At 47.4% G+C, this 14454-nt stretch overlaps 1 long non-coding RNA gene across 1 annotated transcript; it reads right to left on the minus strand.

Moving 5' to 3' along the window:
* Positions 1 to 5906: 5906 nt before the first annotated feature.
* On the minus strand, positions 5907 to 13756 carry LOC112662852 (uncharacterized). The gene is made up of 2 exons (XR_003138893.2): positions 13588 to 13756; positions 5907 to 7006 (listed from the first exon to the last, which is right to left on the minus strand). It is a non-coding gene; the product is annotated as an uncharacterized LOC112662852 (long non-coding RNA).
* Positions 13757 to 14454: the final 698 nt, after the last annotated feature.

A 14454-nucleotide genomic window follows, 5' to 3' on the forward strand; every position in this document is an offset into this window, starting at 1 on the left:
CTTTTAAGCCTGCCAGAGTACAGAATGTGGTTGCCCTTAAAACACTATTGTGTGCAGTGAATGAGTGCCCAGTGGCCTTTGAAACTTTTAGCATATGGAATGATGTCCTGGCCATTCATTGTGCACTTGATCTCACCATCCCTCAGACTGACAGAGACACACACTTAACCTCTACCCCCAGACGGCTCACTTGGGTTTTGTTTTGCTGGTACCACTGGGAGCTTCCCTTTGCTTTTCCCAGAATGTGGTGCTGGAGCTCTGGTTGGAACCCAGGGAAGCCGAGTCCTACAGCTTTGCCTTCATCCCTCTACTGGAAAGCACATTGCTTTAATAGGTGGTTTTGCTTATTCTTTTCCTGAAATGGGTTGTGAACTGCCTGTGAGCAGGGACCTCACCTTCTCTTCTGTAACCCTCAACACCCAGCAGAGTACCTGGTACCCTAGATCCTCACTAAGGACATAGGGATTGTGCTGATGGGGGCCTTGTCCTTAGTGGAGGGTGTGAGGGGCAAAGGAGACCTTCCCACTCCTCCTCTCCCATTCCCTTCTCTTCTTCCCCCTGCCCTCTGCTCCCTCCCCTCCCTTCCTTTCCCTTTCCCTTTCCCAACACAGGCAATTCACCCAGTGACAAAAATGACTTTTTCTCCCCTGTCCCTTCATACTGTTATTGAAGGGTGAAATGGACAGGCACCCCAGGACTCTGTAAAGGAAGGAAGTGGGGAGAAGGAGCATGGACAGAGACGTGGTCCAACTGAGCTGAGCCTGGCACTTGTCAGGCGGGTAGAGAGGCTGGCATCTATGGGGCTCCTTGCTCCCCCTCTCCCAGCTGAATGAGCCCTGAAGACATATGTAATCCAGCCCCGGATTTCAGAGACAGGTTCCTTAAGTGGCCAGGCCTCCTGGAAAGGCTTCAAGGACAGGAAGGAACAGCAGCCTCTGGCTAGCTGTCCCCGAGCCTAGGGCCACATCAGGTTTGGCTGGGATCTGCAGTCTCCCACACATCTCCGCCGACCCTCCAGCCTGGGAACCTCTCCAAGCGAATGCAGAAGCACAGGAGCAGCCAACTCTGGCATGGAACCAAAGTGGGTTATTTTTAAAAGTAATACACAAAAGCCGTGCCTGCGACATAGAACTAGTCCGCGTGCAAAATGGAAAGTGTGATCCGTCTCCTGATGATATGCCAACGTCACAAAGTCTGAGGTCATGAGGACAGGTGAAAACTCTTTCTTTAAAGGTCATGGATTTGCTGAGTCTTATCAAATAGTAAAATTTTAAAATATTCAGATTTGGGACTAGTATTAATATATCCAGATTTGAAAATTGTGTTAAGATAGAAATACATGAGTGGAGAAATCTGGAAACTGTGCCTGAATATATTACCCCGTCTGTAAGGAGATTTCCCTGAATTGGTGGCTGAGATGTGTTTATATAATCTTAAATGTAACTACCCAAAGTTCTGTCACTTCCTGAGTTGGCTTCATTCATGATCATTTTAATCCAGTCTCCCCCTCCCTCCGCCTCCCTCCCTCCCCCTACCTTCTCCTCCCTCCCTCCTTCCTTCCTTCTTTCCTTCCTTCCTTCCTCCCTTCCTCCTTTCCTTTCTTCCTTCCCTCCTTCCTTCCTCTCTTTCTTTCTTTTAGCTAAGAACATCTAAACTTACAAGTTATCAAGCCTAGAAAAACCTGTGGCCCATTCAGTTGAATTTTGTCTTTGACTAGAGCACCCAGAATTTCAGTTTAATTTGACAAGTAACTGTTGATTGACTGTTGATTGAGAGACACAGGATTAGGCCTAGTCTCAAGGTAGTTTCTAGAAACATATGATTGTCCTTTCTAATGTCAACTTCAGAAACATGCCTCAAACAGCCTACTTTCCCATAAGAATGCCATTAATAATGTTATTAATACACTTGTATAGCATCTTGTGAAACTATATTTATTCTTAGCTTTGCCTAACTTTTGTGAGTATTGAATTCTGGATATCTACTCATGACCTTGTGAGACTCTTCATCCATCTTTTAGCCTTAAACTTGCATCTTTCATGCTTTGCCAAGGCTTTTGGATTTGATAAATGGAGGCATTTTGTTGAGCAGTCTATTGGGTTGATTCTACGGCCACCATCATAATTTGGGCACATTATTTAACTTCTGTAAAACCTAACTTTCCTCATCAATAAAAACTGGGTAACAGCCTACCTCCCAATGATTGTGGCGAGCATTCAATATAATAGATTCTCCCCAATTCCTGGCACATAGTAGGCACTCTGTCAATATTTGTGGACACTCCCTTAGTGATCTAAAAGACATTGATGATGCTCATCTCTAGCCTTATTTTCATTTCAGGTGTCTAAAGCTTCGTTAATTCAACCCAGGGCTTTTCAACTTTGCTATTATTAACTTTCTGGGCCAAATAATTCTTTGTTGTGGGGCTGTCGTGTGCATTCTGGGGCTCTGAGTAGCATTCCTGGCCTCCACCCACCAGCTGCCAATAGACCGCTTGCCCCAGTTGTGAAAACTAAAAATGTCTCTGGATGTTGCCAGATGTTCCCTGGGGGCAAATGCACCCCTGGCTTTTACTGCTGTTTTAACAGAAGAGGACTGAGTTTCTAGTTAGGGATCTTCAGGCTTATAGTGAGTCCAGAGAAGTCTCCAGATGTCAGGCCTGCAACCCCTCACTTTGTGATCACCTGTCTCTGCTTAAGAAGGATGGGCACTCAGCATGGAAGAGACCCTGCCCAGAACTACTTTGCTGCTGAGTGGTATTAGTGAGTTGGATGAAAGCACGTGGTTTTGAGTCTGTGACTACCCCTAAGGAAGCTAATGGGTGCTGGAGATTTACCAAATCCTCAATTCCTTTGACTATTCTATCATAACTTTGGTGAGTATTGAATTCTACATATTTACTCATGAGTATGTGAGGCCATCCTTTTTTAGTCTTAAAAGAAGTCTTTTCAGGGAAATGTTGGAAGAATTTTATGAACTGTAGTTGGATCAAGTGTGATAACTCTTTATAGTTCTTCTATATTAAAATGTCATTTGATTTAAGATATAGGACTATATATTAATAAATCCTTCCATCCACCTATCCCTCCCTCCATCCATCCATCCATGCATCCATCCATCCATCTGTCAAAGAACTTCCAGAGCAAGCTATCTAAAAAGGCAAAAGGCTAATTGTGTCTTCGGTTCAGAAAGACTTTATGGTCTCTAATACAATGTACTTTTAAAGATTTTATATTTATATAATTATAACTATAATTACATTGTATATAAAATTATGATCATTCTATAATAATTAAGTAGAATAAAATTATTGTGTTTAGTGAAGTTAAAATATGCAATATATATCATACAATAGTATTTATATATCACATACATTCTGCATACATTGACCTAAATGACAGTAATTAGAATAAGACCCTCTAGGCATGCACTTTCCAGTAGAATGGCATTAGGCATAGTACAAGCACATGTTAGGAAGAAGAAAAACATAATTCCTGTTCTCAAGGATACTTTAATCCAGTGGAGCACAGTATATGAATTAACACAGCATATTTTTAACAAAAAAAGTAGCCTAATGTAAGAACATTATTAAATATATTTTCTTGTGAAGTAAAAAGGCGGATGAGTAATAAAAAGGCAGTTATTTTCTTTATGAAAACTTATTTCCCTCTGTTCTTCCAGTCAGTGATTTTATCATACTGTTTACCCACTTAGAAAACACTGTCATTTCTGTGATTGGAGGTTTCTCTAGACGTTATTGTATGAAGAATCTGGGACTCCTACACTGGTTGGTTTCACCTACTTCATTACTTACACATTTTCAAAGTTATTCCTTAATCTCTCACTTGTCTGAAGGACTTTTCCCTGCTGTGTGAAGGTTTGGGTCCAGTGGGTTGAGTTTGATCAGATGCTGGGGTTTTTACTGAACAGAGACACCAGCTACCTCTACACAGGGTTTCTTGGAGCCCCCTGCACTTACCCGTTCTGCTTGCTACCCGGGTACACAAGCCCTGGCTTGTGTCTGCCACCCTCCATGGTGAATCTAATTCCCAAGTCAAATTACTCTTGATGTATTTGAGTCAAACAGGTTTTCTATTAGTTTTGCAAGTGTGAAAAATATATTGTTCACTTTTCATACAACGTTTCCCCTTTCTCATCAGATGATGAAATCCAGTGAATCAAAATGGAACAGAAAGTAACCACCTTACAACCTGAGAATTAGCATTTAAAACTCTTCCTCTCCACCTCAGGACGGCGCATAAAGGTTTCATTCACTCATCTCATTCATTCATTCATTCATTCATTCATTCAGGGGGCATTTGTTAAATGGGATAGACTGTGCTAGAATTTATAATTAAAAGGAAGGTAGGAAAGAATAGGATGTAATCCTAGGATGTCTGAGGTTTATATTCTCGTTCAGCTCTTCTCAACCTGGCTACACAGAGACTCATCTGGAGGGCGGTGCAGGGTTGTCTTGGGAAAATCAGATGTCCACTTCCAGAGGGAAAATTAAACAGAACCTCTTGGGTAATGCTCAGCCATGGGCGGCTGAAAATCTCCCCAGGTGTAATGTGCAGCAAGGCTGGGCTTGCTGGCCTGGATGGACAGGGTAAGCAGCTGCTAGGGTCCTAACTCAGGTGGAGCACTCTGGCCTGGTCAAGGGGGCCCAGGCCCTGCCTGGGGAGCTCAGAGAGCCACTTTCCCAGGCAGCAGACCTCAACTCATCATCCTTATAAGCGGCAGCCTTTCCACGGAGCTTGTCTGCACATCCTCCGGTTCGGTGGCCCATCCACGCTGGTGCTGTGGATGGTGCCTGAGATGGCCCATGAGGCAGATGACGGGCTGGGGCAGGGTGTGGCCTGGTGTGGACAGTGCTGTCCTCCAGGGCTATATGCTGGCTCTGGCACTCCAAGGGTACCTCGCTGGGCGCGGGTCAGGTTCTGAGAGAGGACTGACCTGGGTCACTTGGCACAACAATCCTGGGAAATGTGGGTGTGGCAGAGTCACCAGGGTCACTCCTGGGCTAGACTCTGGGCTTTGGTGGTGAGTCAACCACAGTCATCCTGGAGGGAGTCAGTCACAGGGTCTCCTGTAGGATTCGCTCACCTGGCTGGGACAGATAGTAAGCTGACCACCACTGCCCCCCGGTGCTGGACTCGTCACAGGAGCTCCACTGGGAGCCAGGGCTGCGTGATGGGTGGGTACCTGTCCCCCTTGAGAAGTCTGGTTAGAAGCAAAGCTAATCACAACTTCTTCCTCCCTCTTTTGTTTTCAAACCTCTAGGTTGAAAAGCTTGGGCCATTAATGCTATTATTAAAGCAGATTGATAGGTATGTACCTGCTTCCTAAAACTAACCCTTTTTGGCTCCCGGGAGGGTCCAGAGTATTCCTAAGCGGGTGGGGAGGCAGAGCAGCATTGCACCGAGTCCTGTGTCTTCCCTTACACGGTTTGGCCCTCCAAGGGAATCCTCAAGGGCTCAGGGCCCACGCATGTTGCCTCTCCCCCGGGAGGGCTTTTTTAACAGCAGAGGCCGAGCCAGAGAGATGAGCAGTCGTTCAGAGAGCGTGCTGACAGGGACAGGAGACAGCCGGCTGGTGGTAATTGGAGCGCCCCTGGCCCTGCCAGCCTGGCACCCCGCACTCGTCCCTGAGCCGGCCAGGTGACCCTGTGCCCTGTGCCGCCCTGTGCCCTGGCCTGGTCTCTCTCGGCCACCCCTCCACCCTGTGCTCCAGCTTCTCATGGCAAGTCCCCACTCATGGGCAAAGCAGGCGGGCGGGGAGCGGCTGGCACATCGTCATCTGTCCTGCCTGTAAAACTAAGGAGTCCATCCATTTTCAAAGGAGTTTTATTTTGTTTGTTTGTTGTTGTTTTTGGCCCCAAATGAATCCAGTTTCTTACCATCAGCAAGATTTCGCTGGAACGAGTTTTATTTAAATGGCCTGGGGTCCCCACTGCACCCCCACTGAATCATAGCTCAGAAGATGATTGGCCAAGAGGAGGTGGCTCAGTCTCCTGGGCTGCCAGGACAAAGTGCCACAAACTGGGTGGCTTAAAACAATAGGACTTATTCTCTCGTGGTTCTGGAGGACAGATATATGGCATCAAGGTGTTGGCAGGGCTGGAATCCTTCTGAAGCTAGATCCTTCCTCCCTCCCCCTGGCTCTGAGGCTCCTGGCAGTCCTGGCCTCATTAAGTTGGCTAAGTTCGTAGCTGCTCTGCTCTGAGCTCCTCTGTCATCACCCATGAGTCTGTCTTCACATGGCATTCCTTCTTCTTATAAGGATGCTACTCTTCAGATTAGCACCCACCCTCGTGGCTTCCTCTTAGCTCCATCATGTCTCTAAAGAGCCCATTCGCAAATATTCAAAATATTTGCAGGTACCTGGGGGCAGGACTTCATTATTTCTTTTTTTTTGGGGGGGGGCACAATTCAACCCATAGTAGAGGTGAGAGAAAATAAACTAGAATGCCTGTGTGGAAGGCATCAGGCACTGAAGGGGATGGTGCTGATGGTGAATGCAATCTTGGGGGACTGCAAGCAGACTCTTGATTCTGTTAATTCACTGATGATTGCAAGCCTCTGTCTGCCATTGCTGTTCCATGAAATCCCATCCAATTGCCATGAGAGTGCTTTTCCATCTGTCAATATGGTATTAAGTCATGGACATCCTTTAAATCGACAGGACGTGTATGTCTTGATTTGTGGGGCAAAGCACGTAGTCTGTCTTCCATGAGGAGTTTTGGCCAGGCTGGGAGGTGGAAGTGGGTAAAGGTGAGCAAGCTGAGAAATGAGGAGAGAGAGCAATGACTTCATCTGGAGTTTTGATTCAGGCACATGCTTCTGAGTCAGGGTCCTGGCAGGTACATGGGTCCCTTGGGTCCCCGTTCATCTGAGGTTCACGTGATGAGGCTCATCGTCCTGGAAGTTGTCTTCATCGAGATGGTGGAGTGAATTTGTCTGCGGGAGTTGTACAGGGTCGTTACTTGCCTCAAAGATATGAAATCCTGTATTGAGAAAATAGAAACCAAATAATCAGATATGGGATCTCCAATACCATAATAACAAGGCTCAGAAAGATCACTATGAAGCCAAAGGGCTCTGCTTGTGCCCTAAACTGAAAATGTAAAACCATGCACTGAAGTAAGTTTCCCAGTGATGCATTTGTGACATGCCAGGGCTTCCTGGTTTTCTCTAGGGTGGCGGTAGGGCTCTTAGAAGAGCTAAGGCAACGCTAGACTACTGTGATTATAAGAATAAAGAGAGGTTGGGCTGGGGAAGTAGCCTCTGGAGCCGGTCAGACCCCCAGGGCCTCACTGTGTGAGCAAATCATTTCAATGTCCCATCCACAGGAGTTAATTCCTATGCCTGGTTGTGGAGACATTACATCTGAGGCTGTACCTGCAGAATTTTGCTCTACCCTCATGACCCAAACACCTCCCAGAGGCCTCATCCCCTCATGTCATCACACTGGAGTATTAGGCTTCCAGCTGTGAGTTTGGGGGGTGAATAAGAACATTCAGTCCACAGCACGAGGTCATTGGAAGGAACTCTAATCCAATATGACCAGTGTCCTCATAAAAGAGGGAACTCTGGGTACAAGGACCAGCAGGGAGGGAGAGGATGGCCATCTATGGGCTTGGGGAACAACCTGGACCAGAGCAGACTCCTCCCCAGCACTTCCAGAGGGAGCATGGCCCAGCCTATGCCTTGACCTTAGACTTCTGGCCTCCAGACCCGAGGGTAGCCTTGTTCTGCTGCATCAGCCCCCCTGTTGTTGGTATTTGGCTCCAGCAGCCCAGGGAAACTCATATGCAGCAGCTAGGTAGGGAAACACAAAAGCAGGGAGCAGTGCACAGAGTTGGCACACGCCACCCAGGTCTGGGCTGTTTCTTCCGTTGGAGTTGCCCGGTGCCCGCACCAGCCAAGGATCACCTCCCTGACCACCATGGTACTCGAGCACCACGGAGGGCAATGGGCATTCAACGCAAAGAGGCAGCTTTTTAGCAGCTGCCTTGCTGTTTCTTCCTCTATTTCTATTAGTTAGATCTATAAAAAGACTAGAACATCTTGAAGATGAGGAAAGCGTTTGGGTGCAGCAGAACCCCCACTGAAACATCCCCCCCACCCCACCCAAAGAAGAGTTCTGAGTGTGTCTCTGACATCACAGCCTCTAACAGTGTATAATTATATGAGATATTATTAAATTGTAAAAAGTGAAGCAGGAAAAGCATGTACTTGGGAAACTTGGTCTCCCAAGTGTGGCTGTAATCACCAGCCTCTCCACTGGTTGACGTTGTATTTACGGAGAGAATGTCCTGTGGGGCTCTCTCTTGCCCCCGTTTTGATGTGAGACCCATCTGAAAACATGGCAAGGTGACCAAGTCAGTGTCAAAAAGAACACTCATCTTATTTGGTAGCTGATGTTTCATTTGCACTATGATGCAATGAGATTGTTTGATTTCAATAAACCCCACTGGAAAGTTAATGATTCCCTCCTTCCTTCCTCTTTTCTTCCATGACTTTCTTCTGGTCTCTATAATATAATTCTTCACATGCTCCAGCTAATGATGGGTTTAGTTGAAGGAATCTGGGGTTTGAAAACATGGTAATGACTTAGAACTTGAATCTGTGGAATTAAAGCAGGGTTGTCAGCCTGGACTTCGGGGCAGGATCACTCTGTGTGTTCGTGGGGTGCGGCACTGTCCTGTGCATTTAGTGGCATCCTTGTCCCCATTGACCAGAAGCCAGCAGCAACGCGCCCTTGGCTGTGACCGCCAAAAGTGTCTCCAGGTCTTACCAAGTGCCTTGTGCCTGGTCGGGGACAACAGAGCCCCGGGTTGAGAACCCCTGACTTTTACGGGGGGTGTAAAGGGTTACACAAGATCAGAAGAGTTGAGATCCCATGTGAGTGAAGTCTCAGCTGCTGACACTTTCGGAAGTCAATCATCCTGCTTATTTTTCCAGATTTCCCTGATAAAATCAAACACATATAGTGATTGATAAAGCAGAGGCGAATGCTGAATTAGTCTGCTCAGGCTGCCGGAACAGTTTTCATGGATGGGCCGGTATGAACAACAGGGATTTTTGTTCTCACAGTGCTAGAGGCTGGAAGTCTGGGGTCAAAGTAGGATTCTGCAGACCTCCTTCCTCAGCTCACTGATGGCCTCTGTCTTGCTGTGTCTGCACCGCATTGTCCCTTGTGTACCAAGAGCAAGCTCTGGTGTCCCTTCCTCTTCCTATAAGGACACCAGTCCTATTGGGTTAAGACCTACCCCTATACCCCACTTAGCCTTAATTACCTCCTTAAATGCCCCATCTCCAAATATAGTCACTTTGGGGATGAGGGTAACAACATATGAGTTTGGGGAGACACAGTTCAGTCCAAAATAAGTGCTAAAATTATAATTCTGTCCATAAATTTCCAAGATACAATCAATCACAGAGAATCAGGAGAAAGAGCCCCACCCCTTTTAAATAAGGTCTGCTCTTTCTACTGCCTCCTCATCATGGTAGCATTTATTCATATCTTGTGGGGGGCTTTCTGACCCCCTTCAACCATGGCGTGTTCCCTGCCTTGTGTTTGATCATCCTGGGCAGAAGCAGCCCCAAATGGAGCAAACCAAAATCAAATAGCCCCACGGGTGCTGTGCAGCCAGCGCTTCCGAAATAGCAGCACCCATTCCACATCCCCCTGGATTCGGGTTTGGCGTGTTCCACCTTTTCAGAGAAGGCTGCTAAGGTGGGAGATCTTTGGAGTCAGAGGAATAAGCACTGCTCTTTCAGTGACTGGATCAGCCACTGGGCCAAGCCCTGGGGATGCTAGAGGGAACCACCTTGCTGGCCGGGTCCTCACTGGACAGAGGAGTCAGATCACCCAGGAATCAAGAGCTGCAGACTATTGAGTGACAGGGACAAAAGTTCTATGGAACCAGAAGGCCCTCGACCAAGAGTTTTGTTTACTTTGTGGGAGGTCACAGAGAGCTTCCTGGAGGAAGGGACAGGTGAGCAGAGGTGCTTTTAAGTAAGGATTTGCACACTTGTTTTAGGAATGGAAGGGGAGGGCTTGGTTTCCTCTGGGTGATTCACATTTGCCAGGGCACTTTAATTACAGTGAAACAGGCTACGTTCAAATGTGATTTGGGATTATTTATTTTAAAGATTTAACAAAATTGCCCTGATTGTGAATGCCCCTGAATACAAAGAGGCAACATTAAGAGGGAAAAGGCGATTTTCTCCTCTTCTTTGTAGAAGTGTGGATGCCACCAACGAAGGAGCTTTGGAGAGAGGCGGGGCCAGGGGGCTGACGTTGGGAAGACATTTTTCCTGGGGCGTCCTTGGTTTGTGGTGACCCAAGATCCCAGGACAGGTGCGAGAACCCCAGGCTCACTGTAAGTATTACTCAAGAGGGGTGGTTGGTGAACAGCAAAGAACCAAGCCATCCCCAACTACTAGGAGGAATGAACTCGCCTTTAACCCTGGAATGAGTTCCCACCTGACAATTGTGGTCACCAGTTCCAGTACATGAGGGCTCCCCACCACCAAGCAATCTGAGGCACCAGCTGGGTGTCCTGCAACTGGATTGTGACACTATTTACCTGCAGACACCAATCCCCAAGTGCAGGTTGTCACCTGTGCTTCTGATGAACCCACTACGGGTTGGAGAGAGTTCCCCCCATGACTGCTTCCTCGGGTTCCCCTGCTGGAGAGGCTCACAGAACGCAGAGGAACATTTCACTCACTAGGTTACTGGCTTATTACAAAAAAAGCAAACTCTGGAACAACCAGGTCTGCTGGAGAGATGCAGAGGACCAGGTGCAGGGGGGGAGAGGGTGTGGAGCTTCCCTGTCCTTTCCAGGTGCGCCCCAGCCCCAAATCTCCATGTGTCCACAATCCAGAGGCCCTCTGAACCCTGCCCTTTTGGGTTTTTATGGAGGCTTCATTACACTGGCACAGATGATTAAATAATTGGTCATTGGTGATTGGACTCAGTCTTCATTCCTGCTCCACTCCCCAGAGGGAGGAATGGGACCAAACACCAAGTCCTCCTTAGGTGTTTTCCAAAAGCCGTGTCATTAACATAACAAAAGACACCTTAACTGCTCCCAGCATTTCAGGAAATTCCAAGGGTTTTCTGAGCTTTATGCCGGGAAGAGAGAAAGACCAAATATTTACTTCCTGTTATAAATTATAATATCACACCACCCCAATCCCATCTGTGAGATCATTCAAGGCCTGGTTGGGAGAGAAGCTCTACCCACTTGAGAATGGAGTGTGGCTTCTTATCCTTAGATACTTCACCCGTGTTGCACAGAAGAATTACCAAGAAATAATAATAATAAAATTAAAAAGCAATTTAGCGAGAATCTCGGAGACCTCACTAAATGATTTAACGTGCAGCCTGAACAGCGAATCCTGCTCTAGACTGACCTTCGGAGACAAACAGGAATTTTAGGGCCAGGAGGATGACGGAGCAGCTTTCTCCCAGTTCACAAGTGTAAGAGAAGGACTGAGGCTTGGAGCTTCTGGGTTGTTCCTTCCCATTGGAATCACCTGGAGGAGTTTTGAAAATCTGTGTCCACACCATACATAGCCCGTATCAATGGAACTATAAACTCTGATGATTAAAATGAATTTTTGTCTTATTGCGTTTGGTTTTGTTTTAATGTACAGCTCATTTGAGGACCAGGAAGGAGTTCTGGCACTTGATCATGCATCAGCGTGACCCAGAAGGCCTTTTACCTCAGAGGTCACTGTTCTCTCTCCAGCTCAGAGTTCCTGCTGTGTGGTCTGGGGGAGGGGTGACAACACGCATTTCTAGTGCCCCTCAGGTGACCCTGATACTGCAGATGCCCTTAGAGAACTAAGTCCTGGGTCATGCTCCACCTCCTGGTCACTTGAGCCCTGCCATGAGCTGGTTCTGACTGGCCCAGACAAAGGAGCCAGAACCATCCAAGTGGGCAGGTGTCCAGGTACCCCAGACTGGGCACATGTACAGGCGATGGCCTCCTGCCACTTGACGAATGAGTCAAGGTCTTTCTGTGACTGTAGAGGAAGCAGTCCCATGGCCACTGGTTAGTGCCTCCTTGGTGGTTTCCATGTATCTTATCTGACCTTGGTTATGGGCTGTGACTGATGAGTGGCCAGAGACAACAGGACGTCAAACAGATGACTACCTTCCAGCCATAAGAATTGGTGCTGCCAGGGCGAGAGAAGGTCAAGACTTTCTTTTTTAAAATTTATTTTATTTACTTCTTAGAGAGTACATGTGTGCGTGCACAGGGGGAGGGGCAGATGGTGGGGTAGGGGAGGTGGGTGAAGGTCCCAAGCAGACACCCTGCTGAGCTGTGATTCCCAACTTTGGGCTCATCTCAGGACCCTGAGATCATGATCTGAGCCAAAGGCAAGAGTCAGAGGCTCAATTGGCTGAGCCTCCCAGGGGCCCCAAAAGTCAAGCCTTTTGAAGCCAGAATGATTTACTCTGGATGCTTATCTTTGATGACACCTTACCGCAACCCTTTTAGTCACTCCCCCCCCCCCCCCCAATTAAGCAAGAGTTAAGTTGCTCAGGATAAGTAGAGATAAATTACTCAGCTGGTTAGTTTGTTTGACATTTAAAAAGCTATTTATAAAAATGATTATTTCTCAAGAAAATAAAAATACTGAGAAACTCAAAATTGGCAGTTCTAGCAGAGGGAGGAGATATTATGCAGAAGGCATTTTGGGGTTTCCTTGGAACATATTTTGAGTTTATCCAGCTTTCCTTTCCATCATCGGCATCACCTCTTGCTCTGGCAAGATTCCCCAATCTTAAAACTTTTATCACCTTGTCAATTAAAAAGAAGAAAAAGCTTATTTGTGCATTGTTATGTCCACATCCACATGAGCATTGGCTGCATCCAGGGGAAGCTGGCTCCCTTTGCCTCTCCCCTGGCCCTGGGCAGTGGAGGAGGCATAGCTGGCAGGAGTGCTCTGCGTGTGGGTGTTGCGTGGCGTTACACCGGAAATGACGTGGCACTGCACAAATGGGAGAAGTTATTTTAGCTCTCACTTCAAGTAGGAGGTGACTCTTCTCCTTCAAAGAATTGTAATCTCCTTCCTCCCTCCCTCCATCCTGCCCCATGCCTGGCTGCAATCTGTCAAGGACACCAACAGTGAAAATGTTCATCTTTCAAGAAGACTGCAGACGCAGAAAGTTCAGGGAGGGAGAGAGGCTTGTAACACTCTGTGGCTCCTTACTGGGGTTCATGGTGAAAGCTGAGAGCCCCTGTGGCCAATAGGCATGGGGATGCTAGGCAGGAGCACCCTCCCAACCAGTCCAGTTTGGATGTGGCCAGAGTAACATGGGTCTCACCCATTTCCAGACCCAACTAGACTCTGTCCACCTTGATTTAGGGCTGTTGTCAGGTTTTCAGGGGTTCTTATCAGAATCCACACTATATCCTCATTTGGCTGGAAGCAGTGAGTGTACCCATCAATATACTCCCAATGACACACGGACCAACATCCTCAACAGGTACTTTGATTGGGTTTATAAGGCCCCAAGTTATGGAGTCCCTTTGGGTTTTGTTAAACATGGGTACCTTACCTGGGTTGCTCCTATTTGACTATTGCACCCAAGTTGGTTTGCTGACGCTGCCTAGTGACACTGTCTGTGCTACACATTATGCCACAGGTCCATGTGCACCTGGACAGCAGGTATAATAAATAGGCCAACCCCTACACTCATGGGACCCTGCCTCGTCCTTGTGCTAGATTCTCCCCTTCTTTTGCCAGGAATTCCACTGTTCCATATGCTAATGAGGATATTGCAAGATTCCAACCGGAAACTTTTTCTTTCATACATGTTTTATTTTGGAATAACTTTGGATTTGCAGAAAAGTTACAAATGTAGCACAGAGTTCCTACCCAGGGCCATGCCAGGCCAGCATGTGCCACACCCTGAGAATGAGCGCCTCCCTGAATTTGCATCCAGATGTCTCTCTCACCTGTGCCTGGTCCCAGCCCTGTCCCCATGTCCCCCTCACCCGATCTGCCTGATGTTCCCGTCTTGCATGACCATGGTGCCTCTGCCAGGACTAAGAGATTAGTGCGGCCCCATTACTAATGACCAGACATCAGACTTTGTTCAGACCTCTTTAGTCTTCCCCACTCTCGATTCTTCTTGGTCCAGGATCCCGTCCAGGGCCACACATGGCACTTATTTCTCCTGCCTCCTCAGGCTCCTCTGGTCTGTGATGGCTTCTCAGCCTTCCTTTGTGGTTTTGGACAGTTTCCAAGAGTGTTGGTCTATTGTGTAGAATGCCCCTCATCTGGGTTTCCCTGAGGCTTTTCTCATGTTGATGCTGGGGCTTAGGTACTTTTGGGCAAGAATATCAGGAAGGTGAGGTTCCCGGTGGAGGGCATCATATTGGGACATCATATTGGTCATGATATTGCTGGGCATGATAATCAT

Source organism: Canis lupus, chromosome 34, assembly GCF_003254725.2.
Source record: "Canis lupus dingo isolate Sandy chromosome 34, ASM325472v2, whole genome shotgun sequence".
NCBI lineage: Eukaryota > Metazoa > Chordata > Mammalia > Carnivora > Canidae > Canis > Canis lupus.